Source organism: Dreissena polymorpha, chromosome 1 (assembly GCF_020536995.1).
Source record: "Dreissena polymorpha isolate Duluth1 chromosome 1, UMN_Dpol_1.0, whole genome shotgun sequence".
Classification (NCBI taxonomy): domain Eukaryota; kingdom Metazoa; phylum Mollusca; class Bivalvia; order Myida; family Dreissenidae; genus Dreissena; species Dreissena polymorpha.
The window spans coordinates 53546898-53561971 of NC_068355.1; the positions used below are offsets into that span (position 1 = coordinate 53546898).

The following is a 15074-nucleotide window of genomic DNA, read 5'->3' on the forward strand; positions in this document are numbered from 1 at the left end:
AGCACATAACACAGTCCTTAGCATGTATTTATCCATTAACGTTTTAGCCTATGTGTAAAAACTCACATAAATAAACAAGTTGTTGCCGCAAACCAAATTAGCACAAACAAGTCCAGACGTTAATGTGATAAATAGCGTCCTTATACGTTAATAGCTTAAACGCAATTTTGAAGAACACAAACATATGCACAGCTGTACGTCGCTCGTATTAGATGAGGCCGTCGTTCAATAAGACATACTCGCATGTGAACATATGTTATTTGTAATGTAGAATGTTATGTCAATAGCATGCATTTAAAAATATGACATTGTCATCATATATACCAAAGGTTACTAGGAAAGTAAAAGTTGAAAACGTCTCATTGCTTCACACCTTTGCTGTCCGTCTTGGGAAGTACGCTAAATACACTTATTATGCACGTTCACACATTTCAGCGTAACCTCGGCAGACCTTGCTTATATTTCATAAGCAAATATTGTACATTCGAAGGATACGCTTATTCATACCGAACTTCAATCCGAGAAGGATCGTTTTGTAAACTCTAGAATCACAAGTTATACCTCTCAGTCGGGGATTGAGTGTGACATTGGTGTAATATTTATAATTTTAAAGATAATTGAGCCGTGCTCTGTGAAAAGGGGCTTTAATGCATGTGCGTAAAGTGTCATCCCAGACAAGCCTCTGCAGTCCACACAGGCTAATCACGGACGACACTTTCCGCCTAAACTGATTTTTGCTAAGAAGAGACTTTCTGCATACAGCAATTACCATAAAGGCGGAAATTGTCGGCCCTGATAATCCTGTACGGACTGCACAGGCTATTATGGGACGACACTTTACGCCCACGCATTAACCCCCTTTCCACAGAGCACGACCAATATATAGCTATGCAAAGATGCATCAGTTTCCATCGGAATGTAAAAATATTAAGTCGGTTATATAAAAAGGAAAGAATTTCCAAACAATTACGATATGCACTGGCAGAAGTAAGCTCCCATGTGTATGGATTTCACTGCTTGTATATGGTACCCACTAACTATCAGAGCATAAAAACGATTCAATATTAATTGTATGATGTCTGCTGCGGACATTTACTCGGATATGCATAATTACAATATACCAATATTCATTTATACGCATTATGAGGTCCCAAGGGTGTATTATAATAGAAAGGGTGAGAACGAAGCGAAAAAGTCTAATTTCTGGTAAACATGAGGCTCAAAAAGCCATTAATGCTACGTGAAGTAACCACCTCTACATTTGAGTCGCGTTCTGAGAAAACTATGCATAATGCTTGTGCGTAAAGTGTCGTCCCAGATTAGCCTGTGCAGTCTGCAAAGGCTAATCAGGGACGACACTTACCGCTTTAATGGTATTTTTAGTTTCAAGGAAGTCCCTCCTTACCGAAAATCAAGTTTAGGTTGAAAGTGTCGTCCTTGATTAGCCAGTTCACACTGCACAGGCTAATCTGGGATGACACTTTACGCACATGCATTAAGCCCAGTTTTCTCCGAACAAGTCTCATTTGATACAAGCAACCGTTGATATTTTTCGAGCTAAGTTTTTGTGTCTGTTGTGGTCATACATAAGCAACGTATGTCGATGTCCGAACACAACAGACCGACAATGAAACATTTTTGATTTCAAAGGGCAGCTGGTAGGCAATTTATCACGAATCACAAACAGTCGTTTCTCATACAGATATTCAAGATAAAGTTACTTATGGATATAGCCAACAACGAGACGAGTCATTCCATTCTCTGGTCAATACAAAGTTAATTGTGCTATTACAGCGGCCCAAGAATGAACCTAATTGCCCCTTCAGTTTGGAGTCGACATTGAACCTTTCGTGGCCTCGAGTTTATTCAACGCACAATGTGGACCAATTAAATGGGGACCTATCTCATTCATATGCCAACAACTGCTAATGACGTACCGTCGCTTAAAAAAATGTCATGGTTCCAATTATGCACATACAATATGACCAGGAGATTGAGAGTCTTATTTGAAAAATCGCCTTTTTTGTAAAAGCTTTATTCCCAAAAAATCCCGCTTAGCGACTTAGCGATTTACTTGATTTTACTACTTTCCCGCTATTCAAACGAAGTTTCCCTTCTAATCAATATTAAAATGGTCTCAAAATAAATATAAGAATTTATGGACTTCCCGCCATTCCCTATTTCCCTTATGATAAAATGAACAAACGCACTTATATCATACAATTGTATATAGTTATATTCATTTTTGTTAAATAAGATATACTTTATTTCATCGTTCTCATGTCTAAACTGAAATATAAATGATGCTTCAAAAGCGTTAATTCTGTACCATTTTGATTTCTATATAACATGGTATTATCGGTTTATAATCAATATGATAATACAGTGCAAGATGTTGATTAACATATTTAGCGTGAATTTTATCAAAACGCCAGCTCCAAATGTATTCGTCTCAATCTATGCCGTTTCTTACAACAGCAGGTTGCATATCTACTTCAGATTTGTACATCTATCTATATATACATTGAGAATGCTATTACAATTACTCAGCTTGTGCTAGAATATAAAAGGAAGCATCAAAACATCAAGAATTGCATTAAGCCGTTCTGATTCAATGTGTTACATAATTTAATTATTTACATGAAATGTAGTGATATATGTGATATAAAACAAGTGATTTAAAATCCAATTAAGTTAAAAAAAAATCCCACCTGCCACAATTTAAAATTACACGTGAAATAACAGATTTTGTATTTTTTAATCAAGAAATGTTCTTTCCACTACTTTTTCACGAAATTAATGCAACATTTACAACAATATACATTTATACTGAAACAACTCTTACCTTTTACCTCATTTGCTACTCAAATCCATGTTAAGCCTTGCAATAACCAAAACCAAACTGAAAGCGTATCTTTATGAAAGTGCATCTATTAAATAAACCACAACCGTACCAGCAGATACATATCTAGTATCGAGTTTTATTAAATCAACTTGCTCGAATCACTTTTCATCCAACAAACTCCGTTTTATACCGCGGTAATTCAGCCATAATCAGAGCACCTGATTAGAGAGGCCTCAAGGCAATACTGCGACCTACACAGCACAACGTAAACTTTCTCCGCATATAATTAACACTGAACCTATGGAAAGCCAAAGGGGACCCCCGCTAAAATACATATACTTATATAGTAAATATCGGGATTGTCATTTTTCGCGGAACTTTCACTTTCCGCGAAAAACCAATGCCAGCATGGCCATAAAACACTACATACAAATCGAAATCTAAAAAGCGCGGAACTTTCATATATTTTCCGTCGGAGCAATTATTTTTCAACCCTGTAGAAAAAGCGGGCTCAATTAATCGCGCGGAACGTTATTTATCTACTCTGTACAAATAGTAGTGTTTAAAATCGCGCGGAGATTGTAGAATGCTATTTTAAGAAGTCTATTAAAGAGAGAAAATCCAGTAAATACCAGATCCAAAAAGCGCGGAACACAAATATCGTCCGCAAAAATTAAGCATTGAATTACTGTACAAATCTCGGGTTGTTAGGTGTTAGAATCCCTAGTTACCCGAAAAATTTGATTGGATCCGATACTTAGAAATAACCAATCAGATACTTTGTAACAAATGCAACACAATCAGTGCGCAATCGTGATACATCGGCTATCTCGGATTCCTCCGTAAGATAGGCCTCGTGGCTAACGGTCGCCATATTGCCTTGTATTACTACTTTACTACCCAAAAGGTTGTCAGTCTATTGTTATGAGGCTGTATACGATGCGCGTTGAACTAGCGCCAAACTTTTGACCGAAACTTTGATATTAAGAGCACTATTAACGTTCATTTGTGTTGCATTTTGACCTATTATCCAAGTGATTTACTTTTCCATTATTATTTAATCACCCTATCATCCAATTTTTAAGATGAAATTACGGTGTTTACAAAACCAACCAAACCGAAAGTGAAACTAGATGCATTACGTTTCGCGATGTAAAAATTAAATATTTGTTCAGTTTGAGGAAGCGAATCGATAATAGACGGTAGAATATGTATGCAATACAGACTATCATTGCCGATTGTAGTACTGGCTAAAAAATACCTTTTATGACAGGTCATGTATAGAACGTTAATCAAAATAGTGACCATAAATCACTACAAATGACTGGGTTGATCATTAATATAATTAATGCACGTTTCTGATCTAATTGCCTGTATCTAGTTGTATCTAGTTGCAAGCATGAACACAGTTTCATTTTTTGAGTATTTAAACAAGAGGGCCATGATGGCCCTGTATCGCTCCACTGCTGAAAAAAGGCTGTAACAAATTTCTCTGCATGTGCAAATACTTAAATACAGGCCCTATTTAAGCACATGTACACTTTTGTGACCTTCTGGGCTGGGTCAAATTTAACCCCAGGGGCATAATTTGAGCAAACTTAGTAGAGGACTACTATATCTCACTTCATACAAAATGTGGTAGCCCTAGGTCCTAGAGTTAAGGACAATAATATTTTTAAAGTTTTCACAAAATAAGCAAGATATAAGCGTATATAATGTTCAATTTTGTGACCCGCGGGTCAGGATCAAATTTGACCCAAAGGGCATAATTTGAACAAACTTGGTAGAGGACTATACGATGTTATTGCATACCAAATTTGGTAGTCATAGTCCAAATGGTTTTCGACAAGAAGATTTTTTAAGATTTCACAAAATAGGCGCTTTATAAGCGTTTATTCAGTTTTGTGACCTCCTGGGGCAGGGTCAAAGTTGACCCCAGAGGCATTATTTGAACAAATTTGGTAGAGGTTTATTAGATGTCACTACATACCAAATTTGGTAGCCCTAGGCCCAATGGTTATGGACAACAAGATTTTTAAAGTTTTCACAAAATAGGCCCCATATAAGCGTATGTTCAGTTTTGTGACCCCGGGCAGGGTCAAATTTGACCCAAGGGGCATAATTTGAACAATCTTGGTAGAGAACTATTACATGTCACTACATACCAAATTTGGTAGCTCTATGCCTTATGGTTAAGGACAAGAAGAGTTTTAAAATTTTCACAAAATAGGCACTATATAAGCATATAATTGATTTTGTGGCCCCTGGGGCAGGGTGTTATTTGACCCCTGGGGCATAATTTGAACAAACTAAGTAGAGGACTATACAATGTCACTACATACCAAATTGTGTAGCCCTAGGCCTAATGGTTATGGACAAGAATTTTTTTTAAGTTTTCACAAAATAGGCATTATATAAGCATATGTTCAATTTTGTGACCCCCGGGGCAGTGTCAAATTTGACCCTAGGGATTAAATTTGAACAAATTTGGTAGAGGACTTTTAGATGTCACTATATACCAAATTTGATAGCCCTAGGCCGGATGGTTATGGACAAGAAGATTTTTGAAGTTTTCACAAAATAGGCCTTATATAAGCATATGTTCAATTTTGTGACCCTCGGGGCAGGGTCAAACTTGATCCCAGGGGCATAATTTGAAAAAACTTGGTAGAGGACTATAAGATGCCACTACATACCAAATTTGGTAGCCCTAGGCCCAATGGTTATGGACGAGAAGATTTTTAAAGTTTTCACAAAATATACCCTATATAAGCATATGTTCAATTTTGTGCCCCCGGGGCAGGGTCAAATTTGACCCCAGGGGCATAAGTTGAACAAATTTGGTAGAGGACTATTAGATGTCTCTACATACCTAATTTGATAGCCCTAGGCCCAATGGTTATGGACGGGAGATTTTTAAAGTTTTCACAAAATAGGCCTTATATAAGCAAATTTTCAATTTTGTGACCCCCGGGGCAGAGTCAAATTTGACCCCAGGGGCATAATTTGAACAAATTTGAAAGAGGTTTACCCCAGGAACATTCCTAAGAAATTTCATCAGAATTGGACCAGTAGTTTAGGAGATGTTTAAAGGAAAAGTTAATGCACGGACGCACGATGGACACAGGACCTTTGGCCAGTGGAGCTAAAATTCAAATTAAACATTTAGTTTTGATGTAAAAAAAGTTTTTATTTGCAAGTGTCTATTTCACTTATAAATTAAAACAGCATATTATACATTATTGAAAAGATTATTCCAAGCTTGATGTCATATTTCAACTTTGCATAGTGTAGTTAATTGAACATTGTATTGAACTGTATGGGCAGCTATATTTTTTAATTTATGTATGTTGTATTATACAAAATGCATTATTTCTACCACAAGTAGACCATATAAGACCTACTGCTACTAAATAGGCACTGGTATGAAATCGACACTGTTTTTGATGCTCATACAAAACTTTAATTATTACTTCACTTTAGTATATTAAATATTTTCAAGTTTTTGTTCAACATTTTTTGCAAAAGAGTGTCTTAATGCATTTGAAAATATATTTAAAACAAACTAAAAATGCATTTTAACATACCTTTTTCCTGGTAACGTGTATTTGGGATGATAAAAAATACACTTGACGAGTATAAATGCTGGAAAAATGCAGAAAAAATACATTAGTTTCTGTTAGAAGTGTGTCTGGTCTGCATTTTTAAGTGTATTAAATGCACATCAAATGCAGATAAATACAATGCCAATACTGTTACATGTATTGTAATGGACATAAAATGCACTTGTTCTTGTAATTAAATGCTTTAGTGAATTGAAATAACCTTTTATAACGTTTTAACAATTAATAATACCTTTTTATATAAATTTTCTTTTGAAATGTGACACTTAATTGATTTTTGCACCACTAGTAAGAGATATAATTTGTGCTCATAATGCTTTATCATTACACTATAAAATATCATTTGTTGTATGAAAATACCCGTTAAATTCATGTGAAAGCTCAAGAGATCAATAGCAGCGTGCTATACCCTGCTCCTTTTTACATGACATGATGGTATTTAGTCCCCAATTCTACATGGCCAAGGGCAAATTAATGTGCAGATTTGACAAATAAGTCATAACTGGGATCCAATAGGCAGACTTTCATATTACTTGTATTTAATTTAAATCATGATCTGAATTGCTCTTTGGCAAATCTTCGTTGGTCACAGTATTGGACTGAATTTTGTTCACGTTGTAGTGATTATATTTTCAATATTTATCAGACATCTTTCTCCAAAAGTTTAACATGATTGCTTGGTTAATTTAGAAACAAGATCAATGCATCATAACATAAAATGAAAAAATGTGTAATATTAAAAATGGCAGCAAAAAAGCACTAGATTATCTGCCTTAAATCTGAGACGTTATGTTGATGTATTGGAATTTCTCATACATAATGTGTTCCATAGTTATATAATTGTATAGTCGCATGCATGAGTGTTGTCAATGTCACAATACCAATTAAAGCCTATAATTTACTAAAACAATTTGAAGTTTGATGTGTGTTTTTTTCAAGATCTGTTATATATAATTATATATATATATATATATATATATATATATATATATATATATATATATATATATATATATATATATATATATATATATATAGTATAAAAGTTAACATGCAATAAGTTTACTGTAATTAAGTGACAAATAGTTTTACTGATTTGGTTAGATGCATATATGCAGATATATCATGGTTTGTGCAGAGGACAGTAGCAAAAACAAGAGCTGTCTCTGTAGGATGACATACGCCCCCGATAAACGCTTTGATAGAAGTTATGAGCATTTTTCAAAACCTAAACGCCGACCCTAAGTTCAAGGTCAAAACGGTCAAGATTTGTGTGTGTATGGGAAGGCCTTGTCCATATACACATGCATACCAAATATGAATGTTACATCTGAAGCGACATAGAAGTTATGAGCATTTTTTCGAAACCTAAATGCAAAGTGTGATGGATAGACAGACGGACAGTGCGATCACTATATGCCCACCTTTGGGATCATAAAAATGTGTTTCACATTGTTTTGGTAAATAAGTAATGTACTTAAAAGAACAGAATCATCAATTATAAAGTTATTGATTATAAAGTGTTGCTGGAATATTTGATGCATTCATCTAGCTATAAGAAGGTCCCTGTTTTATCCCCACTGGCACTGAGCGAGGGTTCTCAAAATCTTTAAACAATATGAATAAGTACATATAGGGGCGATAAAGCCTTGTTGATATGGGGGCTAAACACCTGTATTCAAAGCGACCCAGGTTAAAGGCCGAGGCCAAATAAATAAACCAGAGGCCGCATGAGCCTGCTATACTCTGAACAAGTATTGTTTCTTCTCAGAAAACTGGCTTAAGTGTCTTACTAAGCTTTAGACTTTGAGTTTCAGTGCAATCTATCCTAAATAAATTGGTTAAATTAAATAATAATTTGTAAAAAATAAACATTCTGCACAAATTCAATTATTTACTTTACCTGTGTGCATGAATCATTTCAGTCTTGATGGTTAGTGAACTATGTCAAAAGCACCATAGCTATGAAACACTTGTATTTTGAATATTGCAATGTTCCACAGAAATGATGCTGATGATAATTCTACACGATGATGAATTACTAGATATATTTCTTAATTCCATTTCCACCAACAATTCGGTTATTCCACTACCAGTTCAAATGCTTCGTACACAGTTGAAAATAACACTATTCCACTCAACAACCGTGACACATGTACTCAATTTTTCAACTTTTCGCAATTAAAATTGTCACCTACTGTTATTGTTGTTGTTGTACTTTTGAAAGTAGTTCGAAAGATGGCGACCATTAACCCAGAGATTGATTTATGAAATAAATCGTCTGCTGATCCAGAGTGAATCAGTGCGTTCAGTAAGTATAACGTTTTAAGATGGCGGAGCGAATTGCATGGTTATTGTTTCTACTCGATGGATTCGCAGATAATTCGGAAATAGATCAGATTGGGATCAATAACTGTATTGCATACGATCATTTACATGTATTACCAGGTTTGTATTTGTACTTTTTTAATATTGTGTAAAACTATCCGATTATATGCATAATGTTGACAATTGTTAATTAAATGAGCCGCGTTCTGAGAAAACTGGGCTTAATGCATGTGCGTATAGTGTCATCGCAGATTAGCCTGTGCAGTCCGCACATGCTAATCAGGGATTACACTTTCCGCTTTTATGGTATTTTCAATTTCAAGGAAGTCCCTCCTTACCGAAAATGAAGTTTATGCGGAAAGTGTCGTCCCTGATTAGCCTGTGCGGACTGCACAGGCTTACGCTAATCTGGGATGACACTTTACGCACATGCACTAAGCCCAGTTTTCTCCGAATGCGACTGAAATAATAACTTATTGTAATGTAATGTACTTGTGTCTTGTATTCGTTCAGTTGAACGTCAATATATTAATACATTTATTTTTGTTTTCAACCTATTAATTAAAATAAGGTATTGTTTTTAATCCGTTTTTAGTTTCGTTATAGCTGACCTAGATTAAAACATTTCGTCATAAATTAATAAATAAAATTATTAATAAATTTATGTTTTAATATAATTTATATATAAATTTTGTAGGTGTGTGTTGCCAGTAATGGTTGAAGATATGCCAAACAAATTGTGCCTCTCTATACAGACAGATTTCAGGTCTCAATTTCGACTTCAAAGGTCAACATATCACTGATATCAGGTTTGTCAGCTATTGGTTTGTATTATTCTTATCCACATTGCAGCAAGAATAACTGGATAACTTAACTTTTCAATAGCTATTACATGTAGATCTAATTTAAATTAATCATGTTTCTAAATCATCCACTAAATGCGGCTAATTCTCCACTTGTTGGAAGTTTTTTGTGATAAAAACTTGGAGTAGATTTATTTTACTCCCAAACTTCCTTTAAGAAAGCCCAACAGTTGTAGAGTGATGGAAAATCTTACTTCTTTAAAGTATTTATGAGTGAATAGACCCTTTTCACAATAACCCAATATAGCAGGTAGTCAAATGATTGCAGAATTCCAGAATGAGGCTGAACGTGTAGAGATTTCTAATAGTGCATCGCAATATCACTCTGCTTTTGAACATTCAGCTAGATCTCCTTAATGATATTGCCAACACAAGTTGACTTCGTCAGAAATAGCCATTAATTACTTAATATATACTTTCCATTTTAAGTGCCAATATATGAAATACATTTTCTTGATTAAAGTACTTGTTTGTATTCTTGTTTGTATTCTTTTTTTTTGCACAAACTCTGACACTCCAAGTATGGCTTTCAATTCTTAGTGTGTGTAAATTGACAGTCTAAAACTTATTGGATTATCTGACACTCTTTGTTTGCGCATTATTTGGGCGATTAATCAATTATTTTATTTATTGATAGATCTTGCGTTTAAATTCCCCTGTATTCAGCACAAACCCATAACCTCTTTATGATCAGATACTGTGCAGACAAATACTAAATAACAACGTGATGTCATAAACCACATGTTGTAGATATCTGGTCATCTGGTCATTTAACACAATTAATGACACCTCCATGTGACCATGGCGTCTCATGGTTGTAGCATTGCGTAGCCGTTTCTTGGAATAATTTAACGCCAAATACTCACTTGTTGCTTTTACTGAACATAAAAGATATTGTCAACATTGAAAGTCATCTGTCCAAAAAGATTGTCAGAAACTAAATACTGTATACATATTAGCCAGTTTTATCATAATTATAAAGTGCTTTATACCTATATATTTTTAATATTTCAAAAATTTAATGCTAAACATTTGTGTCATTTTCTTCTATTTGATAGGACTTTGTCTGATGCTTGATTCAACTCTTACACGTTCTATAATTCATGAAATTGTACACATCCTACCTTTGAAAATTGTAGTCTTACAATACTTAGTATTGTATACTGCTAATTTATGACTTCGATTTGTGCAATAATCGATGTTTAGTCTTCAGACCACATTTACTCTGATGCTTATGGGTAACTGGAAATTGTATGCCCCTGGAAGGGTGGCATATAGCAGTTGAACTGTCCGTCAGTCAGTCAGTCTGTCCGTCTGTCCGGAAAAAAATTAACGTTGGCCATTACTTTTGCAGCATGGAAGATAGCAACTTGATATTTGGCATGCATGTGTATCTCATGAAGCTGCACATTTTGAGTGGTGGAAGTTCAAGGTCAAGGTCGTCCTTCAAGGTAAAAGGTTAAAAAAATATATGTATAATTAAAAGCGGCGCAGTAGTGGGCATTGTGTTTCTGATGAACACATCTATTGTTATTTATAAAGATTAAATATAATTCATTAATATACACTAATAGTACATAACTTATGTCCTTGAATCATTATTTAGGTGTTATAATTTTTATATTTGAATTACTTATCAATTTTTTTACTTAACACAGCATGACATGTGATGGTTGTCTGTATTCATATGTTTGACTTATTTGTAACCAGTGTCAGTGCGCATTAAAATCTTGATATTCAACGCATTTTGCATAGCAAAAGAAAATGCAGTTCCACGTTCAGCCTTGTTCTGCAATTCAACGCGTCAGGTGATATGATTGATATATAAAAATAGTATCGGTGTTCATATTGTGAAACTGGTCTATTATTCGATACTGATTAATTTGATGAATCAAGTTAATTTTTGTTAAATATCTGTTAAATATTTATGCCCCCTCCGAAGAAGAGCAGGTTTATTGTTTTGCACATGTCGGTCCGAATGTCCATATGTCTGTCCACCAGATGGTTTCCGGATGATAACCCAAGAACGATTTTGCCTAGGATCATGAAACTTCATAGGTACATTGATCATGACTCGAAGATGACCCCTATTGATTTTCAGGTCACTAGGTCAAGGTCACGGTGACCCTAAATAGTAAAATGGTTTCCCGATGATAACTCAAGAACGCTTATGCCTAGGATCATGAAACTTCATAGGTACATTGATCATGACTCGCAGATGACCCCTATTGATTTTGAGGTCACTAAGTCGAAGGTCAAGGTCACGGTGACCCAAAAAAGTAAAATGGTTTCCGGATGATAACTCAAGAACTTATGCCTAGGATCATGAAACTTCATAGGTACATAGATAATGACTCGCAGATGACCCCTATTGACTTTCAGGTCACTAGGTCAAAGGTCAAGGTCACAGTGCCAAAAAACGTATTCACACAATGGCTGCCACAACAATTGACAATCCATATGGGGGGCATGCATGTTTTACAAACAGCCCTTGTTTGAAAATTATTTTATGACATTAAAGTAATGTATTGGGAATTTAGTTACCTACACATTCTTTGAAAAGAAATTTGAATTGTAAATGTATACTTCATTTATTTTGTAGGAATTCTGTACAACTGTGGAACCATGTATGGTACGTGACCGCACAATGTTGGTTGGCAAAAGGATATTGGAATAAGCAAAGGTAAATTGTATGTGAAGGAGTCTTGACAATTGCAAATATGGTTAGTTTTTTTGTAAGGCTCGCAGAAAGTGACCCTAGCCTTCATATATAAATAAAAAGCTGAAAGAGTATTTATGAAAAATCGTGTAATCAAGTTTGCAATATGTAACATTTTATTTATAAGCTCATCTTTTTTTTTTGAAAAAAAAAGAGATATTGTCATCATCTTGGCGTCTGCGTCGGTGTCGGCGTCCGGTTAAGTTTTGTGTTTAGGTCCACTTTTCTCATAAAGTATCAAGTATAAAACTTATTTACTTACTACCATGAGGGGACTTGGCAGGCAAAGTTAGATAACTCTGGCGTGCATTTTGACAGAATTATGTGCCCTTTTTATACTTAGAAAATTGAAAATTTGGTTAAGTTTTGTGTTAAGGTCCACTTTATTCCTACAGTATCAAAGCTATTGCTTTCATACTTGCAACACTTACTATCATAAAGGGACTGTGCAGACAAAGTTATGTAACTCTGACTGGCATTTTGAAAGTATTATGTGCCCTTTTTATTCTTAGAAAATGGAAAATTTGCTTAAGTTTTGTGTTTTGGTCCACTTTACTCCTAAAGTATCATAGATATTGCTTTCATACTTGGAACACTCGCAAATTATCATAAGGGGACAGTACAGGACAAGTTGAATAACTCTGGTTGTCATTTTGACAGAATTATGGTCCTTTTCTTACTTAGTAACTTTGAATATATGGTTAAATTTTGTGTTTTGATCTACTTTACTTCTCAAGTATCAAGGCTATTGCTTTCAAACTTCAAATACTGTCATGCTATCATAAGTTACTGTAGCTGGCAAGTTGAATTTTACCTTGACCTTTGAATGACCATGACTCTCAAGGTGAAATTATTAAATTTTGCTAAAATTTCCATAACTTCTTTACAAGCGTTACAAAGCAACTCTTATCTGACATACCACAATAGACTCCACCCAAACCATCCCCCACGCCCCCCCCCCCCAAAAAAAGAAAAAAGTACTTTTTTTTTCATTGTGAAAGATCATCTAATAAATGACCACACCCTCACACTATACCCCATGCCCATTTTTTTTTAAACATGGCTAAAAAACACAAATATTTATTTTTATCATTTTTTCATTTTTGGAAGATAGTGTAATAAATGACCACACCACCACACTATACACCCTTTTCCACCCCACCTCTCCCTCCTTTGTGATTGAAGTATTGAGATAGGTCCCTTCAACTTTAAAAAAAATAGATGAGAGGTCTGAACCCGCAGGGCGGTGCTCTTGTTAACAATCAAATGAGACATAACTTAGAAGCTTCACTTCATTTACTTTGTCAGGCTGGCGTAGTGGATATGGTGTTCACCTAGTGATGGGAACATTTTGGGTTCAACCCTGTTTATTAGCGGCCTCTTTATCTTCATATATACAAAGTACTGATTACTCCCAGAAAACGGACTCTAGAATGTCTTAATAAGCATAAAGCTTTCAATGCAATCAAGCATAATTAATATGGCTAAACTCTAGCATGAATTTTACTTTTGTATTTCAGGGACTCAACATTACACAGTCATTTCAACATGTAGAGTCTTGTCAGCAATGATGGAGCAGTACCTGGTACTTCAGATTTCCAGAATCTCGTCATGAGCTGAAGATCATTGCCTATGAATTTCATGAATGATGTAGAATGATTGGACTGTTGATGGAACCCACAGTGCATGTCCTGCTTCAACATCTGAGCATAGGTCCTTGTTTATCAGCAGTTTAGTTCTTCAAGCAGTCTGTGACAGTAACTTGAAATGTTTGGACATATGACCTGGATGGCCAAGTTCTGTGCATGCAGCCCATTTAAATAGGAACGGCCCAGTGGCGCATTAAATGGACATTTTTCGAATGTTCTCGAGGATTCAGCTTACCGCCTGACAAAAAATCTTGCTTTTTGTTCAGTATCGAGGCCATGGACATTTGTATCATTTGCAAAAGATACTGCGATATTTGTGCCTTTGTTCATGCTTTATAGTTGATTAACAATTGGAAGCCATAACCTGTTTTATAGGATGGTGTTAGTGGGACAATGAATTTTGTAAAGATTTAAAGACTGGAAAAGATAATTAAAAGTCAAAAGAGTTCTGCTATTGTTAAGCATGCTTTATTGATTTGTAATGTTAGAAAGATAGCATTATTAACAGAATAAAATGTCCATAATTTGAATATTCTACTGTTTTCAGCAACATTTAATTTAATATAGTACAAAATGCTGCATCATGTTATATCATGATCTGTTTTGTGAACAATGACCTTTCAATGTATATTTAATAATTTGTCAATGGGTGTTACACGCATAAGCCCTACCATTAGCCCAAAAAGGAATTGCTTAGGAGTTTTGCCACCTTCTAGAGAAAAATACTTCTCAGAAACAATTGCATTTTGGAAAGTCTATGGCTAGTAAAATTTGGATTCCTTTTGGATACCCAAGGTTACCAATTTATGTTTAATAAATTTGCAATAAAAAGCTTTGACAGAACATAATGTCACAGAGTCGAACACGTGTATGGAATAAAGTGGAAGTTGATTAAATGAGTAATACACATTATATGCTTCTTTGATTAAAAGTTTGTGTTTTCACTAAAACTGCAAACATAGTAAGCTTTAAAGTATTGCAACTAAATAAAAGATTCAGATTTAAATTGTATTATTTGAATGCACTGTCTAATACATATGAGCCTCG

At 34.8% G+C, this 15074-nt stretch overlaps 1 long non-coding RNA gene across 1 annotated transcript; it reads left to right on the forward strand.

Moving 5' to 3' along the window:
• Positions 1-8795: 8795 nt before the first annotated feature.
• On the forward strand, positions 8796-14557 carry LOC127881157 (uncharacterized). The gene is made up of 4 exons (XR_008049939.1): positions 8796-8916; positions 9494-9605; positions 12262-12342; positions 13899-14557. It is a non-coding gene; the product is annotated as an uncharacterized LOC127881157 (long non-coding RNA).
• The last annotated feature ends 517 nt before the right edge of the window (positions 14558-15074 follow it).